We start from the raw sequence: 17,117 nt of genomic DNA, 5'->3' as shown, positions 1-17,117 counted from the left end.
GCGAAGAACTGATAAGGAGCATGCATCAGCTTCTTTGTAAAATATGGTCGGACGAAAGCATGCCCAACGATTGGAATTTAAGTGTGCTATGCCCAATCCACAAAAAAGGAGACCCCACAATCTGCGCCAACTACCGTGGGATAAGCCTCCTCAATATTGCATATAAGGTTCTATCGAGTGTATTGTGTGAAAGATTAAAACCCACCGTCAACAAACTGATTGGACCTTATCAGTGTGGCTTCAGACCTGGAAAATCAACAACTGACCAGATATTCAMCATGCGCCAAATCTTGGAAAAGACGCGTGAAAGGAGAATCGACACTCACCACCTCTTCGTCGATTTTAGAGCTTCTTTCGACAGCACGAAAAGGAGCTGCCTTTACGCCGCGATGTCTGAATTTGGTATTACCGCAAAACTAATACGGCTATGTAAACTGACGTTGAGCAACACCAAAAGCTCCGTCAGAGTCGGGAAGGACCTCTCCGAGCCGTTCGATACCAAACGAGGTTTCAGGCAAGGCGWCTCCCTATCTTGTGATTTCTTCAACCTACTTCTGGAGAAAATAATTAGAGCTGCAGAACTAAATAGAGAAGGTACCATCTTCTATAAGAGTGTACAGCTGCTGGCGTATGCCGATGATATTGATATCATCGGCCTCAACACCCGCGCCGTTAGTTCTGCTTTTTCCAGAATGAATAAGGCAGCAACACAAATGGGTCTTGCTGTGAACGAGGGCGAGACGAAATATCTCCTGTCATCAAACAAACAGTCGTCGCACTCGCGACTAGGCTCTCACGTCACTGTTGACAGTCATAACTTTGAAGTCGTAGATAATTTCGTCTATCTTGGAACCAGCATAAACACCAGCAATAATGTCAACCTGGAAATCCAACGCAGGATAACTCTTGCCAGCAGGTGCTACGTCGGACTGAGTAGGCAATTGAGAAGCAAAGTCCTCTCTCGACAAACAAAAACCAAACTCTATAAGTCACTCATAATACCCGCCCTGCTATATGGTGCAGAGGCTTGGACGATGACAACAAGTGATGAGTTGACGTTGCGAGTTTTCGAGAGAAAAGTTCTGCGAAAGATTTATGATCCTTTGCGCGTAGGCCACGGTGAGTATCGCATTCGATGGAACGATGAGCTGTACGAGATATACGACGACATTGACATAATTCAGCGAATTAAAAAAAAAAAGCGGCTACGCTGGCTAGGTCATGTTGTTCGAATGGACGAAAACACTCCAGCTCTGAAAGTATTCGGCGCTGTACCCGCTGGGAGAAGCAGAGGAAGAGGAAGACCTCTACTCCGTTGGAAGGACCAGGTGGAGAAGGACCTGGCTACGCTTGGAATATCCAATTGGCCCCACGTAGCGAAAAGAAAAAACGACTGGCGAGCTGTTGTTAACTCGGCTATAATCGCGTAAGCGGTGTCTACGCCAATTAAGAAGAAGAAGTTTTGTTTGGTTATTGTTGCTGCACATTATTGTAATAACGGTGTAAGAATCAAAATAATTTAAGCGTTTTTGGTAAAATACAACGGAAGAGTAGGCGAATTCCGATTTCTTTGGCCCCGCGATCTGAAGGTACCGTTGGCAAGAGTATCCGGCAGACTACCATCGCATTATCGAATATTCAATATTATTCTATTTTAATTTTAGTTTATCGTGACTGTTGGTGCTGCGATCAAATTTAGAAAAATATTTTGTAGTTTTGTGTTATTATTGTGTGATTTTAAGTCGTGTGCTGATTAAAATATTATATCAAAATATAATTAATGTTCGAAGAGTTTTGAATTGTACAGAAAAATCTGTACATCTTGCGAATTTAGTGCGGAATTGAAGTTAGTTTATTTCTTAAATTTTTTTTTATTAAATTTACACGTGCATTCATTAACAATTAAGCTAACCTACAAATTAATTTATACAGCTCATTGATTTCACAACGAATTTTTTTATTAATGTTGTTATTAAATTTTTTTGAAATAATTAATAAACAAAAGCAAAGAAACAAAATTACACGTTTTAACAAATATATATGTATATATATATATATATTCTATTTTATAATAAATCTGTTTAATTAATTAATTTMAATTCCATCTTCATAAGTAACTGAAACAGTCACTTTTTTTTACAGAAAAATACCACGTCTTCGTGAAGAGCAAGAAATATTGGTCGACTTACTCGTATCGCGCATTCGGTTGATGATCGTCGATTTAGTAGCTCAGTCAACGAACAATCGGCAGATAATATAAATTTAAGAATTCAAGTTGAAATAAAAATTGAGGGCAACGCACTCCACGTATTCGTGTTAATACCTTAAGGTGCACGAGGTGCACGTCAACAAGCGCTCATAGAGAATATAACCAACGATGAGTGCAGGATAATCGAGCATTGGAACGAGCATCACTTAATCGTCTCGTTTGAATATGATCCTGAAATAAACTTTTCAACACATCCATTAATCACGATTGGTGGTATGGACAAAGAGTGTCAACATTGTTATGCTTTCAAGTACAAAGGTGAAACAGCTGGTTTATGGCATTTGGGAAAATGTCATTTCTACCGCTCATCAAAACAGAAAAAGTGCCCTATGGAGAGCACGCAGCACATGTAATGTTGAAACTATTAATGAAGTTACAGTTGTTATGGCTGGTGACCCTTGTGAACGTCGAAACGCTTGCAAGATTGCAAGTGAAGAACTTATGAAGACAGCTAGTGTTATGAACTTCTACGCATATCGGTTGATGATTCATGCAAATGAAGCCAATAACATTCTCCGATTCAGAAAACTATTTCATCAGTACATTGTAGATATGTGTGTAAAAATCGAAATTGAGAGATTGCGACCAATGAAATTTAATCAAGCAAAACTTCGTACTGCAACAAATGACTTCAACAACATCGGTACTGCATATGTCCTTTCATCATTATATATTGATTGTTCAATATGAAAGAATACATTAAAGACGCTATGACTTACGTACGTGCATACGGCATCTTTGAAAAATTTTATTACACATCGGTACTGGGTGAAACACGTTGTTGGCTTTACCCTGTTCAATGAAAAAAACAAGGTTAACCTCATGCGCATATTTTAATTTGTCCATTCTCTCAAGGTTAATTATATGTTCCAGAGTTGGAAAACGATCGAATTTGTTTGTTTATACGCCTCACGGATTAACCAAAATTATTGCACATACAATGGCATTACGATAAACTAAGTTTATGCAAATTACAAAAAGTATATAACAAGAAGTTCGTTCTTTTCAAATTGATTGAACTGTGATAAGTATGATACACACATTTCCTTGGTAGAAAAAAATTCCTTGATAGGCGTAATCGGAAAATCACCCACAAAACGCTATTAATTTAAAACGTATAAAGTGTCTTAACTAAGGACTAAATTAAGTTATAGACGCAGGGGATCGCAGTAGCAAGAGGCACCTTTGGGCTAAAAACTTGGATAAGGTAGGTGTGGCCAAGTTTAATGTACATTAACTACTTAAGTTACAATAACCAAATTCACATAAGACAAATTCCTTAAGCACCCCAAATGACACTGAGAAAATGGATGAAAACAAAAGATAATCCCGTCCACTCCCAATATAACGGTTCTGTTAAAAACTCCTAAAAGTGTGATTAATCAATAACTAAAAAAAAAAAAACTTCGACCGAGATGGTATTAGAGGGTTTTATTGGAGCCAGTGTAAAAATTGGACAATGATCCTAGCACTGCCCACTATTAGATCACATATCTCGTAACGCGACGAACCGTTTCGGCTAAATTTAGTGCATGGCATTGTTCTCACATTCCTATGCATGGACTAAATCGGACTACAACTACGCCTACTTCCCATTTAAATTAAATTCTACTTGATCCTTTCACTTACCAATACACAAATCAAGAGCAATTAATATATTGAATTAAAACCTTGCACTAATAATTTCGTTAACGTATGCCACCATATGACGAAACATTGTCTTACCAATCTATTCAACCGAATATGTGGACTCCAGTATCTATAGTTGACTTTTGACCGAAAATATCGGTCAATTCGGGAGATATATTAGGTTGCCAAAAAAGTCTTGCGGTATTTTCGCTAGTTGGCGCTGAGAGCGCGAGAAATGTAATGTGTTGAATTGAAAAGCTTAAGCTGTTCCTTCTTGCTTTATTCAGGTGAATCTTAAGACTAACTAACTTTACATTTCTTATTAGTTTACTTACTACTTATCCTAATTCTAACTGTACTAACATTCTTTGTTAGTTCGCCTCTAATATTAGGATAACTGTTGTATCGTTCCATATTAGCTTGTTTACNATATTAGCTTGTTTACTTATATATATTTATATATATATATGTATTATATATATATATGTATATATATATATATATTTATGTTTTTAGTTGAGTTGGCGTTAGCATACCCGAAATACGTTCACTCTCTTATTCCACAACTAAGCCTAATGTGGAACCCAATTCTATGTTAGTACGATATTAAGCATTTACAATACACATATGTATATATATTATTACTAGATGTTTAGAGTATACGAATGTAACTCGCGTAGTTCTAGTTTTATTCGTCGCATCGGGTCATGCTATACCTTTTTGGAAAGCTCATTTCACGCGCTAACGCGTGTTTTATTGATTGTCGTTTCTTTTAAGTCGTTTGTGCGTTATAGCTTCGCAAACATGGAGCAAAATAAAGAGAAAATATGGTTACAGTACTACTACGATAAAGGCAAAAATTCATCTCAAGCCGCCAATAAAATTTGTGCAGTTTATGGACCCGATACAGTTTCCATTTTCACCGCACAACGATGGTTTCAACGTTTTCGTTCTGGTATAGAGATGGTCGAAGATGCGCCACGCTCTGGAAGGCCTGTCGTCGAAAATTGCGATAAAATCGCTGAATTGGCCGAAAGAGACCGGCATAGTAGCAGCCGTAGCATCGGTCAAGAGCTGGGCATGAGTCATCAAAAAAAATTTTATGAACAGTTGAAAATTCAATAGAAATACCGCAAGACTAATATAATGGAAGTTCAGAGAGAATCTTTTGTTTATAATAGTTATTCTGTTTATGAGAAATGAGTTAAATCGAGTCAAAACTTCGCTGATTACCTCATGTTAATAAATAATCTGACCAATTATCGTCTAAACAAGATCCCAAAAAATACCGAGATATAACAAACTATGAGATATGCTGAGTGAAAGAAGCTTCTAAAAAAATCTTTTATCAACAAAATAGTTCTATCGTGCTAATTTGGAGTTTGCGAAGCCTCTCGTATATACAACATTATTCTATTTTTTGAAGGGAAGACTCTTTTGGCGGCAAACCATGCTTGAAGACATCAACCATTCACAATTATTTGCAGCTGACGCTGACCGACCTCCCAATAAAGCATTCAGAAAAATCCCATGGCAGTGAAGCTCATCATCGTACCCTCCACTGGCAATCAATAAGATTCTACTGCAGTTGTTTTGATAACTGAAGCTGAGATTGCGTCGCAGCAGTTGTCGGCGTCACATGTTACAAACTCGTAGAAAAACCTCTCTCTCTGATACAACAATTGCAACAACAAATCACCTCAATACATGGTTTTACGTTGGGGGTGGAAACCTTTTTCTGTTAATTCCAAGTTTAGACAGCTGCAACAGTTCGCACAAACGACAATGAATCGCATCAAACAAGAAAGTGGCAATTGTGCCAAAAGCTCCACGCAATATTTGTGGTATGTACATGCTCTCCTACACTAAAACGCGATGAGTATTGCAGTTGCATTGGATAGAGAAACTGTTTAATTGGTTAACTTATTTCTGGCATACCCGATATTACGTGGATATTTATATAAATTTTTATTGAAATAATAATTGTATTTCTTTTTTGGTTGCAGCAGGCAAGATTTAGAGAAATGTTTCCAAACAAGAACTTATTATAATAATGCCAAGATCGGGTGCATTCGAACATTATATATCCTTGCTTGCTAAGATCAAAAATCGGGAAATTCATTCAGGTGCTGGAAAACGTCTTAAGAGAATTAAATATCTATTATTCGATGGAATCATGAATAGATTATATAAATACAAAAAAATACTCCCTTCATCAAGACTATTCACATATAATCACCATCAAATAGAGCGAAGTCAGCCGGATGTTCGAACATTCTGATTTTAGTTATATAGGGCCAGATTTTCGCAAAATTTGATCTATTTTAAAGATACAATGTTATGAATAAAATACTCCTTGTTATTTTCATTGAGATAGCTCACATGCCGATATATGAGATATAAAGTCGAACTTCCCGAAAATCTTCTACCCATTTTTAACACATTGACCGATTTTTTAAGTAAAAAGTCAACTGTGGGTACTGCGCTCCACATAATCGATCGGCTTGAAGTTTTGGTCCGATTTGGATAAATTCTTGTCATAAGATGAGATAGTATTTCAAATGCAATATTCGTGCAAAGTTTTATATTATTATATTAATTAGTATTGATTTGTATACCGGAAAGTGAAAGAATCAAATGGAATTTAAAATTATGTTATGTAGAAGAAGACGTGGCTGATTTTCGCACTGTGGCATTGAAATTATATTAAATGTTAACTAGTCTGATGTATTTAGTTTATATTTAACAATACTATTGGAGAGTGAGCGGGGTCATGAACCGCTCATCCATTTTCCCTATCGGTAGGGGTTCTTTTAGGATTTATCTCGGGGAATTTGGTTATTTTAGCTTTACTGGTTTGGGAGGTATGTATGCATCAATTAGGGTGCGGGAACACACTCTTTTTTCCAAAATTTTGGCTTTGCCAAATCGATATCTTAATTTAGCGCCTAGTTAAGGCATTTCATATCCGGATTTCAACTCGTCTCTTCATTCCTGGTCATTTATACATGTACTAGTATATTTAACCCTATACTAACTCGAATAGTTTTTTTTTTTACAAATCGTTAAGTGAACAAGACTATATAAACATTTGAACATGCAGTTTAAAATCCTCCCATCTGCAATTATTTTAAAATTATTGACTAATTCGAATTTTGGCGGCAGCGAATGTGTTGATAATCCTGAGATCCTACCCTAAACGAGCATTATCGATGAACATTTTTGATCCTTGCTAAAGCAGTAAACGTACGTTCATCACTTGAAACACAAACGAGTAAAGTACAAAATATTACCAAAGCGATGCAAATATTTAGGAAAAGTCTTCTTTTTTAGCATTAATGACATTCAATAAGTTGTATGGACTAAGATACATAAACGGAATACTTTTCCACAAAATTTTAGCTGAGTTCATCTTCTTTCATGTCATGGTACTGCATAGAATGAGAACAAATCGTTTATGACACTCACTGCGGCAAATCTTTCAATTCCACAGACAACGCTGTGAAGTCTGACTTGGAAAATACTTCTTTGGAATTTAATTTATTCTTTACTGCGATTTTCATCCGCAACTTCATCTAGGTCAACAACGTTTTGGCAAGCCTTAAATTCTCAGCAACAATTTTGCATTCATTATAAATTGCTGTCCACTGATCGACCATAAACTGCAAATTTAAAATAATTAATTTTTAAAAATTTGAATAATCCTCTGTACCACGGATAAATTACTGCATTGTGCCATTATTTGAAGCTTGATAGTGGTTCGATTGCGACTATTGAGGAGATTTAGACAGGATATTTCCTTAAGCTTAATGTCATTGAAGCCTAACATATATTATCGAAATCGTTACATATGGCTCTTTATTTTCTATATGTTCAAAATAATGTTTTACTTTATGATTGATATTATAAACAGTGAGAGATTAGATAAAAACATTAAAAACCAATTCCTACCTCCACTGACTTAAAAGTGGACGTTTTGCTCCCTATAGCATAAATTAATTTGATACTACAAATTAGTTCGTAATAGTATTTGTTCTTTCATATTTATTTGATATTTGCACATAAATATTTGAAATATGAACTATCTGTTTCTATACAGATTTACAAAAATATCTTATTTACAATTGTAGCCGTTAAGAACTGTTCAGAAATCTGAAAATACTTGTATTTATTTTGTTTTTATTACCAAATTTTGAACAGAATTTTAATTTTTACAATTTATAAAGGTACCTAATTTTAATTTTTCTTATAATTTGGAAAGTGATTACGATTAAACCTATATGTGGACTGTTTAGAAAAATCCAGCTAATACAGGTCACAACTAGGGCTACTTCTTCAACTCGTCCTAGTCAGTGGAAGTTTGCAAATATTCTACTTCTTATTATTGGGGATTCGTCTTATATTAGATATACAAACGTACCAAACGTACTGTGCATTCTAAACAGTCGCATGCCTTATCGCGATCAACAGTTAATGGAAGATGTCGTAATTAATAGCGAAAGGAGGAAATGGTAAACAAACGGCATTTCCGTTATTATACACATGTGTAATGATATATAAACATCCGTAGCGAAACCTTAGACAATGCCATGCCAAAGAGTGCTTCTTGAACCAAAACGCATAGTTGCATTAACAACGTCTCGCAACATGTTGCACAGAGTACAATAGTTTTTTTTTTTCAGTTAACGGATGTACATATGATGGATGTTCTAAAACTATACAGTGTTGTATAAAATCAAATTATCAAAATGACGATACAAATTGATTAGGAGGATATCTGTCCATCCGTCAGAATATCTTGTAAAAAAAAATGTTTTTTTCATACAACGACATTATTTTAATCGTTCAGTTTCTTCTACAATGGTCTGATATACTTAAACATTATCTTAGAACATTATGTTATTAATAATCTATTCCAAATTACGTGAAGATAAAATGAAAAAGTTTTTCATACAAGCACTTGTTTCCGATGGTTCAGTTTGCGCGTCAGCTGTATAGTATAATGTACTATATAACATATGAGCAGCTTCTTGGAGTGAAAAAAAGTGAGAATATCAGATCGATACCTCAAACTCTGAAGGAAAAATAAAATCGACATTTTATTAGCTTTACAAAGCCTCTGGCCATCAGGTGAATCTATCAACAATAGCAAGGCAAAACCTATTGCCTTCCGACAACGGAGACGGGTCCTATGTCGATGTTTAAGTGTCCGAATCGTTGACTGAGAAACTCTCGGCACTGTAGTACTCCCTTGTTGTGTCTGATGATTTTATTCTGTTTGCACCCGATGCAGTTCTTAGCAAATAACTTACTATCACGTTAAATGCTGGGCCAAATAAATCGCTCGACAATCAGCTTTGCAGTGACTATACAGCTACGAAGTGGGCGGATCCCATCTTTCATAATTGAATGTCGGAAACTCTAAACGTTGATTTTGAGACGCTGACGCTTAAGTTGAAATCTATCAATCAGTTGAAGACTAAACGAAAATGTGCCTTATGCCTAATGTTAAGGGACGTTGATGCATTACAAACGTCGTCAAATTAGGTGAATATGAAGTCCAAACCTCGAAACACTTCGTTCATTAGGCGGTGTATCGTTTCTTAACCCAAAAGTCATATGAGTGAACTCATTTAGTTCAAATGACATTGTGATGGCAACTTTGCAAATATCGTCGGGATGTATTGACCCCTGTTGAGAGGCTTTTTGAAGGTCAATCCTTGAAAGATTGTACAAATGTCCTGCAGGAAAGGCAGCGTGTTACGGTCTGGTACTGTCACGGCGTTCAGTGCTTTAGCCACCGCACGGCCTCCACGACCCGTCGGTTTTGCGCATTAAGTGTAATCGACTAGGCTTCCTGCAGGAAGGACGACAAATTCCTAGTTTAATTAACAACTAAAATTCTGACCTCGCAGCTGCTAACTTTTTGCAGTAACAGTCGTCGTGGTCGGGTGTACGTAGCCGGTCGTGATGATATGATGAACCATAGATGTGTTAGTTCGAATATCAAATGTCGGACAGCCAATTTCAGAAAACTCCTTTAGGATGTCGAAAAATTTCTGCAGAGTGTCGATTATAGAAATACTTGGCGTTGTCAGTCGTGTTATTGGGCACGGTGTAATAAGCAGACTAGCCTCCCCTGCAAGTCTACAACTACACCATGGTATCCAAGAACGTCTTATATGTCCTGTGGGACGTCTGCTATAAATAATTTCATAAGAATTCATGGCGTAAATTCAGGTTCAATTTCAGGATGACTTCACCTTAGCTAAGCACAGGTGAGCCATTTGCGGCAAACAGTTGCATTGAGGTAGGGCATACACAAGCTAGCTTCGTAGACCTTGGAACCTAAGAAACATCATCCCCCGAATCAATTAAAAAATGCATTTCATTGTATTCGCTAAGTTCCAGGACGAATACGGTTCATATTTTAAAGTTTCAATTTTAAGACTTTGTCAGAGTTGCCCTGCGCACAGAATGACTCCGCCACTTATATATGTACATATATACATTTTTGGATAGGTTTTTCGACGTTTCCTTCCTTTGTTATAAACTTTGTGACAAACTTAACATATCCTGTTCAGGATACAACTACCATATGTTAACGATACTTAGTAGCGTTCCCTGACATTCAAGAGAAGGTGTATTGTAGTTTAAAGCTGTTTAAAAAGTGGGCAAGGTCCCGTCGTTTAAAAGAGTTTATCTACAAATTGAGTGAAAATGCAATTTTTTAATATTTTGCCAATTTGATGGCTATTATATAGTCAGAGAGAGTATAACGTTTACTGATAAGATAATATTCATACTGCGGAGAGCTTAAAAAATTAAAATTTAATTGTTAGAATCTTTACTTTCTCTAAAGTATTGGCACTTTCTACCCATAATTTCAAAGAATTTAAAGTTACATTATATGAAAATAGTTTAAAAATTTATTAGTTCTTCTGACCTCTAAACTGCATTATTCGATGAAGGTACGAAGTACTGGGTCTGAATGAAATATGCTATTCATCAGAACATATCTTTGGAAACCGGACGATAACATGCCTTTGGGCTAGACTCGAACCTTTCCTTTCAAGATTTTAATAGTGTACTTTATATTTCTTTAATACGTTAAGAAAAAAGTTCTTCTATTTTCGAATATGCATAAAATAACAGATATTTTGCATCAAATTTCTATAATAACCTACACGATATGCATATCCGTCTAGAATTTTTGTTAATCAATTTCTAACAAAATAGTTGCGTTGTCTTCATTAACACCTAAAGCCTTAAAGCTATTGTAAAAGTAGTTGCCAATTTTAATGCCGACCGCATACCAAACCAAATGCGATGCTGACCAACGTGTTGTCACAACGGTTGTGCCACTCAGTTACAAAGCGTGTTGGTGTCGGCCATTTATCTCCATAAATGCTTACCGCGAAAACATTTCTGCGGTGCAACAACCACTCGCCTTCTCCGGCCGTGTCTTCTCAATAAGCCTTGAATAGTAATCAATGTGTTTACACCTATACATATACCTATGTACATACATGTAAATACTGCCTGTTAAAATTCCGATAAAGGCTTAATATGAGAAAAAGTCATGTTTTCCTGTTATGACACTTTTAACGGTAATATTACCAGTTATCATGTACACAACAATTTCTGGTAAACAGTTTATTTTGTTTTTAACAACTGAGACCCATTTTATTAAACCTAATCCTCAACTTGTTATATAAGATTATAAGACTTTGGGATCGTTTGGTAGCATCAAACAAAACGCAATATTTTTCTAAAAAAAACCAAATATTTCCATCCAAATATACAATATATCATCCAAATATTTGAAAGCAGTCATCCAACACGCTTGATTAGCTTTAAAGCGTTTAGAAGATCGGCATTGCCTGCGACTTGTTAAAAAACTCACTCATTCAACTTTCAGATAACGGGCTTACCACAAGAACGACGTGATGTTAAAATGAAATAAAGCGCTCAAATTTTATAGTTTAAGTTTTTCTCGTTAAGAAGATAATTATATGCCATCTAAGTTTTTAACAAAATGTCCATCAAATGGCCACCACGGCGTTTGCATATATTCAATCAATTAAGCCAATTTTCGATGAATCCCTTCACCATTTGTCTTCGAGGTCATCGAGCTTCGTTGCTGTTTGGTTGACTTAAATCTTTGATTTAACATACCCCCAGAGAAAATAATCTGGAGCAGTTAAATCGCATGATCTTTGCGGCCATTTGACTGGAAAATTCCTCTAAATTAAGGAGTCACCACACTTTTCTTGCAGAGTTTCCATGTTTAGATGTGAAACAGGACCGTCTTTTTGGAAATAGAAACGTTCTATACTGATTGTAACGCCAGTTCTTAGCTCATTTCGAAAGAAATAAGGCCAAATGATACCGTCATACCAAAATTATCGCCAAACTGTCAACTTATGGAGATGCAATTGTCTCATCCCAATAGCAACAGCAAATGTTTCTTGCCGAAGACGTTTGCCAGAAATGGGCATCACATCTTCCATGGTTTTTAAAGCTAAAGGTGCTCTTAGTTTKGTTAAACGTTGGTCTAAAGAATTTAAAGATCCGCTTACCACAAATATTCTTTTTACATCTTTGGTGAGGCCTATATTAGAGTTTGCTTCCGTGGTATGGAACCCTTGTTATCAAGTCCATTCTAAGAAAATAGAGTCCGTTCCAAAATTTTAACTTTTTGCCTTAAATCATTTGCATTGGGATTCCAGTTTAAATCTTCCCCCTTACATTAACCGTTTAAAACTTATAAATCTCCCTACACTCGCTAGTCGTAGTGAAATGCTTGGTATAATATTTCTCATAAAACTCATGAATGGGTCAGTCTGTAGCCCATCTCTCTTATCTGATATTAATTTTAAGGTTCCCGCTAGCTCTACCAGGCAGTTTAGACCTTTACTTTTAAAATTTTCTAGAACAAATTTCGAGTTAAACGAACCATTCCCCCCTATATGTCACGATTTCAATTCTCATTCCAGCACATTTTAACTAACAGACTCACTCTTTACCATTAACCAAATTATTTTATCAAGTAACATGTTAAAATAATAAACTTACTTTCATCTAATTTTTAATTTTGACTGCTGAAATTTTTGTTTCTGTACCTGAGAAGCTTAAGATCGCAACGCTTAATACTCTCTTGCCATTATGACTCGACTAAATCCGCACGTTTGCGGATTGCGCCCCTCGCGTCGGTTGGGCGGGAGGAGGGTAATTGTTGGGTATTATTTTTTTAATATTATTGTCTAAGAAAATGAACGTGAACTTGCGTTATTTCCTTGGAAAAATTCCATCGTTGTACCAAGTGAAATATGACATGATAAAATGGAAAACCTTACTACACAATAACACCCACGAGCTGTCAAAATCACGTCATTCCTATTGGCGGATGCTGTATACGAGTACGTAAGATCGGAATGTACCACGTTCATATATACATATGTATGTACGGATATACTTAACCAAAGAAGGTAAATATGTAGGTACGTTTGTATAGCCACCCTTCTTTAAAAGTTCACAAGAAGTTATTGGCTCGACCCATTTTGGTGCATGAGAGTTTTAGTTACGCGTTAAAGATCAAAACAAAAACGAAAAAAAATATTTACGGAAAATACTTAAATATATGTGCATACATACATATGTACATATACATAAGTATATAAACAAAAAAAACTTTAACTTCGACGGTAGCGATGATACCCTTCACTAATAAAATAAATTACATACAAGAACGCTACTGAAATTTTTAACCCAAATATTAGTAGAAAAGAGGGTATGCCAAATTTCAGACGCCTTAAAAACTGTAGGAAAAACTGAACAGTTCATGTACATATGTACATATACATATAATGACGAACAGGCAAACGACTCAGTTCATTACGACTACCAATTGTATACATATATATAATACTTTTAAAGTGACTCCGACGTTTCCTTCGTGGAAAACTTAATATACCTTGTTGAGGGCATAATTTGCAAAGCTAAGAGAACAAGGTAACGTAGAATGTCGAGCGTTTGAATGGGGCTGCGCACATTGCCAGAAAGGGGAACTTGTAAATGACGTGAATATTTGAATAACGTGAGAAGTTTTTTCATAAAGCCAACGGAAGGCAACAGAGGTGTTGAGGACACAAGTTAATATCCAAAATTCAATGCTTTTCATAAAAGTATCCATTATGGACAATTAGTGTTAGGGATGGAAGGGAAAGTCATGAATTACCCGATATTAAAAAACTTGGCCGACGGAGACGTTAAACGATTCGAAACGAAAATCGAGTTGCTTAAGAGTAGATATCGACACTAATTTGAGTGCTGTTGTCGTTGTGTAAGCCACCTGGAATTGACATTAAAAATTTGTAATTGATACACAAAAAGTTCGCGTTAATTAGAAATATGGGCATGATAGGTTTAAACAATTGATTTAAAGCAGATCTACTATATAATACATACCAGTGCAGTACTTACTCATTTTTTGAATAATTGAAATGACTTCATTAGCTTTAACCTTGCTAAGCCTTTTCGATTTCAGTAAAAATTGGAAGATTTACAGTTTTTTATGAGTACTGTTATCACTTATTTATTTTGGGTAGGAAATTTTTATTGCAAAATAAAAATGACGGTGAACCCATATGTATCCGAGTTTTTATTGTAGTTTTTTATCTATAAATTTACATTTATATGTATCTCAGTAATCATATTCACATAAACTCAATCTCCTCTGATTTCAAGTATATTCAAGGAAAAATTTTATAATACGTTCCATTAATTACTTATTATATTGCACACCGGTAAATGAACGTCTAGCCACAATCCGCATCAAAGCGAGGTTCTTCAACATATCGCTAATTCGCGTCCACGCCCCGACTGATGAGAAGGACGATGTGACCAAAGATACCTTATGAGTGCTTGGAGCGCACTTATGCGGCTGCCCCCGCCACTATATTAAAATCGTGCTTGGCGATTTTAACGCCAGGGTGGGCCCAGAAGGTATCTATGGCACTACGGTCGGTAAATTCAGCCTCCATGAGGAACATCCCCAAATGCGTTGAGGTTGATCGACTTCGCCGAGGCCTGAAATATGGTTATCTGTAGTACTAGATTTCAGCATAAGAAGATTCATCAAGCTACCTCCGGATCGAAAAACTACCAACCAGAACGATCATGTTGTGATCGTCTCCAATGTTTTAGATGTGCGTGCGCTCCGAGGTCCTAACATCGACTCGGACTACTATAATGTTGCAGCCAAGATTCGCACCCGTCTCTGAGCAGCAAAAATGTACGCCAACAAACACAAAGAAGATTCGACGTCGAGAAGCTGTAATCACAACAGAACGATGGACGGTTTTCTACTTGGCTTGCACTCCTGCTCACTGAGAGCACTCGTCAACAACTCGGTATAAAGGAACTTTGGGAGGGCGTTTCAAACTCCTTACGTACAGCTGCAACCGAAACCATTGGTTTTCGGAAGGGGCAAAAGATCAGCTGTTACGACGAGGAGTGCCGTGTCGCAGCGGAAAGAAAAAAATACTGCCTACCTCGCAACGTTACGATCGACCACATCATCTACGAAAAAATGCGGCGGCTTACAGAAGATTTCAAGACCGGAGCATACTATTGTAGAACCACCAAAGGACCAGAGCATACTTAAATTATGGTGGGAACACTTCTCCAGCCTGCTGAATGGCCGTGAACGCACAACGCCAGGAGGAGGCGAACCCGAATCCCAAATCGACGGCGATGGACCAGACGTTCCATTGCCCGACCAGGAAGAAGTTCGAAAAGCAATTACCCGCCTGAAGGAAAACAAAGCGCCGGGGGCCGATGGATTGCCGGCCGAGCTATTAAAACAAGGCATCGGAGAACTGATAAGGAGCATGCATCAGCTTGTTTGTAAAATATGGTCGGACGAAAGCATGCCCAAAAATTGGAATTTAAGTGCACTATGCCCAATCCTTAAAAATGGAGACACCACAATATGCGATAACTACCGTGGGATAAGCCTCCTCAATATCGCATATAAGGTTCTATCGAGCGTATTTTGTGACAGATTAAAGCCCACCGTCAACATACTGATCGGACCTTTTCAGTGTGGCTTTCGACTTAGCAAATCAACAATCGACCAGATATTCACCATGCTCCAAATCTTGGAAAAGACCCGTGAAAGGAGAATCGACACACACCACCTCTTCATCGATTTCAGAGCTGCTTTCGACAGCACGAAAAGGAGCTGCCCTTATGCTGCGATGTCTGAATTTGGTATCCCTGCAAAACTTATACGGCTGTGTAAGCTGACGTTGAGCAGCTCAAAAGCTCCGTCAGAATCGGGAAGAACCTCTCCGAGCCGTTCGATACCAAACGAGGTTTCAGAGAAGGCGATTCCTTATCTTGCTACTTTTTCCACCTGCTTCTGGAGAAAATAGTTCGAGCTGTAGAACTAAATATAGAAGGTACCATCTTCTATAAGAGTGTACAGTTGCTGGCGTATGCCGATGATACTGGTATCATCGACCTCAACACCCGCGCCGTTAGTTCTGCTCTCTCCAGACTGGACAAGGAAGCAACACAAATGGGCCTGGCAGTGAATGAGGGCAAGACGAAATATCTCCTGTCATCAAAGCAACAGTCGTCGCACTCGCGACTCGGCACTCACGTCACTGTTGACATCCTTAGCTTTGAAGTTTTAGATAATTTCGTCTATCTTAGAACCAGCGTAAACACCACCAACAATGTCAGCCTGGAAATCAACCGCAGGATAACTCTTGCCAACAGGTGCTACTTCGGACTGAGTAGACAATTGAAARGTAAAGTCGACGAACAAAAACCAAACTCTATAAGTCGCTCATAACTCCCGTCCTGCTATATGGTGCAGAGGCTTATACGATTTCAACAATGGATAAGTTGCCGTTGCGAGTTTTCGAGAGAAAAGTTCTGCGAAAGATTTATGGTCCTTTGCGCATTGGCCACGATCGCATTCGATGGAACGATGAGCTGTATGAGATATATGTATGACGACATTGACATAGTTCAGCGAATTAAAAGACAGCGGCTACGCTGGTTAGGTCATGTTGTCCGAATGGGCGAAAACACTCCAGCTTTGAAAGTATTAGACGCTGTACCCGCCGCGTTAAGCAGGGGAAGAGGGAGGACCAAGTGAGGAAGGACCTGGCCACGCTTGGAATATCCAATTGGCGCCACGTAG

At 37.3% G+C, this 17,117-nt stretch overlaps 1 long non-coding RNA gene across 1 annotated transcript in view; it reads left to right on the top strand.

The window, feature by feature from the left end:
- Positions 1–2,149: 2,149 nt before the first annotated feature.
- Positions 2,150–17,117, top strand: part of LOC108975550 — a 17,239-nt gene continuing 2,271 nt past the window's right edge. The window contains exon 1 of the long non-coding RNA XR_001993878.1: positions 2,150–3,476. This is a non-coding gene — a long non-coding RNA (uncharacterized LOC108975550). The remainder of the gene's footprint in view (positions 3,477–17,117) is intronic.

Source organism: Bactrocera latifrons, unplaced genomic scaffold, assembly GCF_001853355.1.
Source record: "Bactrocera latifrons isolate USDA-ARS-PBARC rearing strain unplaced genomic scaffold, ASM185335v1 scaffold_668, whole genome shotgun sequence".
NCBI classification, from domain to species: Eukaryota; Metazoa; Arthropoda; class Insecta; order Diptera; family Tephritidae; genus Bactrocera; species Bactrocera latifrons.
The sequence above is the reverse complement of the archived record's forward strand: the minus strand, read 5'-3'. Positions and strand labels throughout refer to the sequence as shown.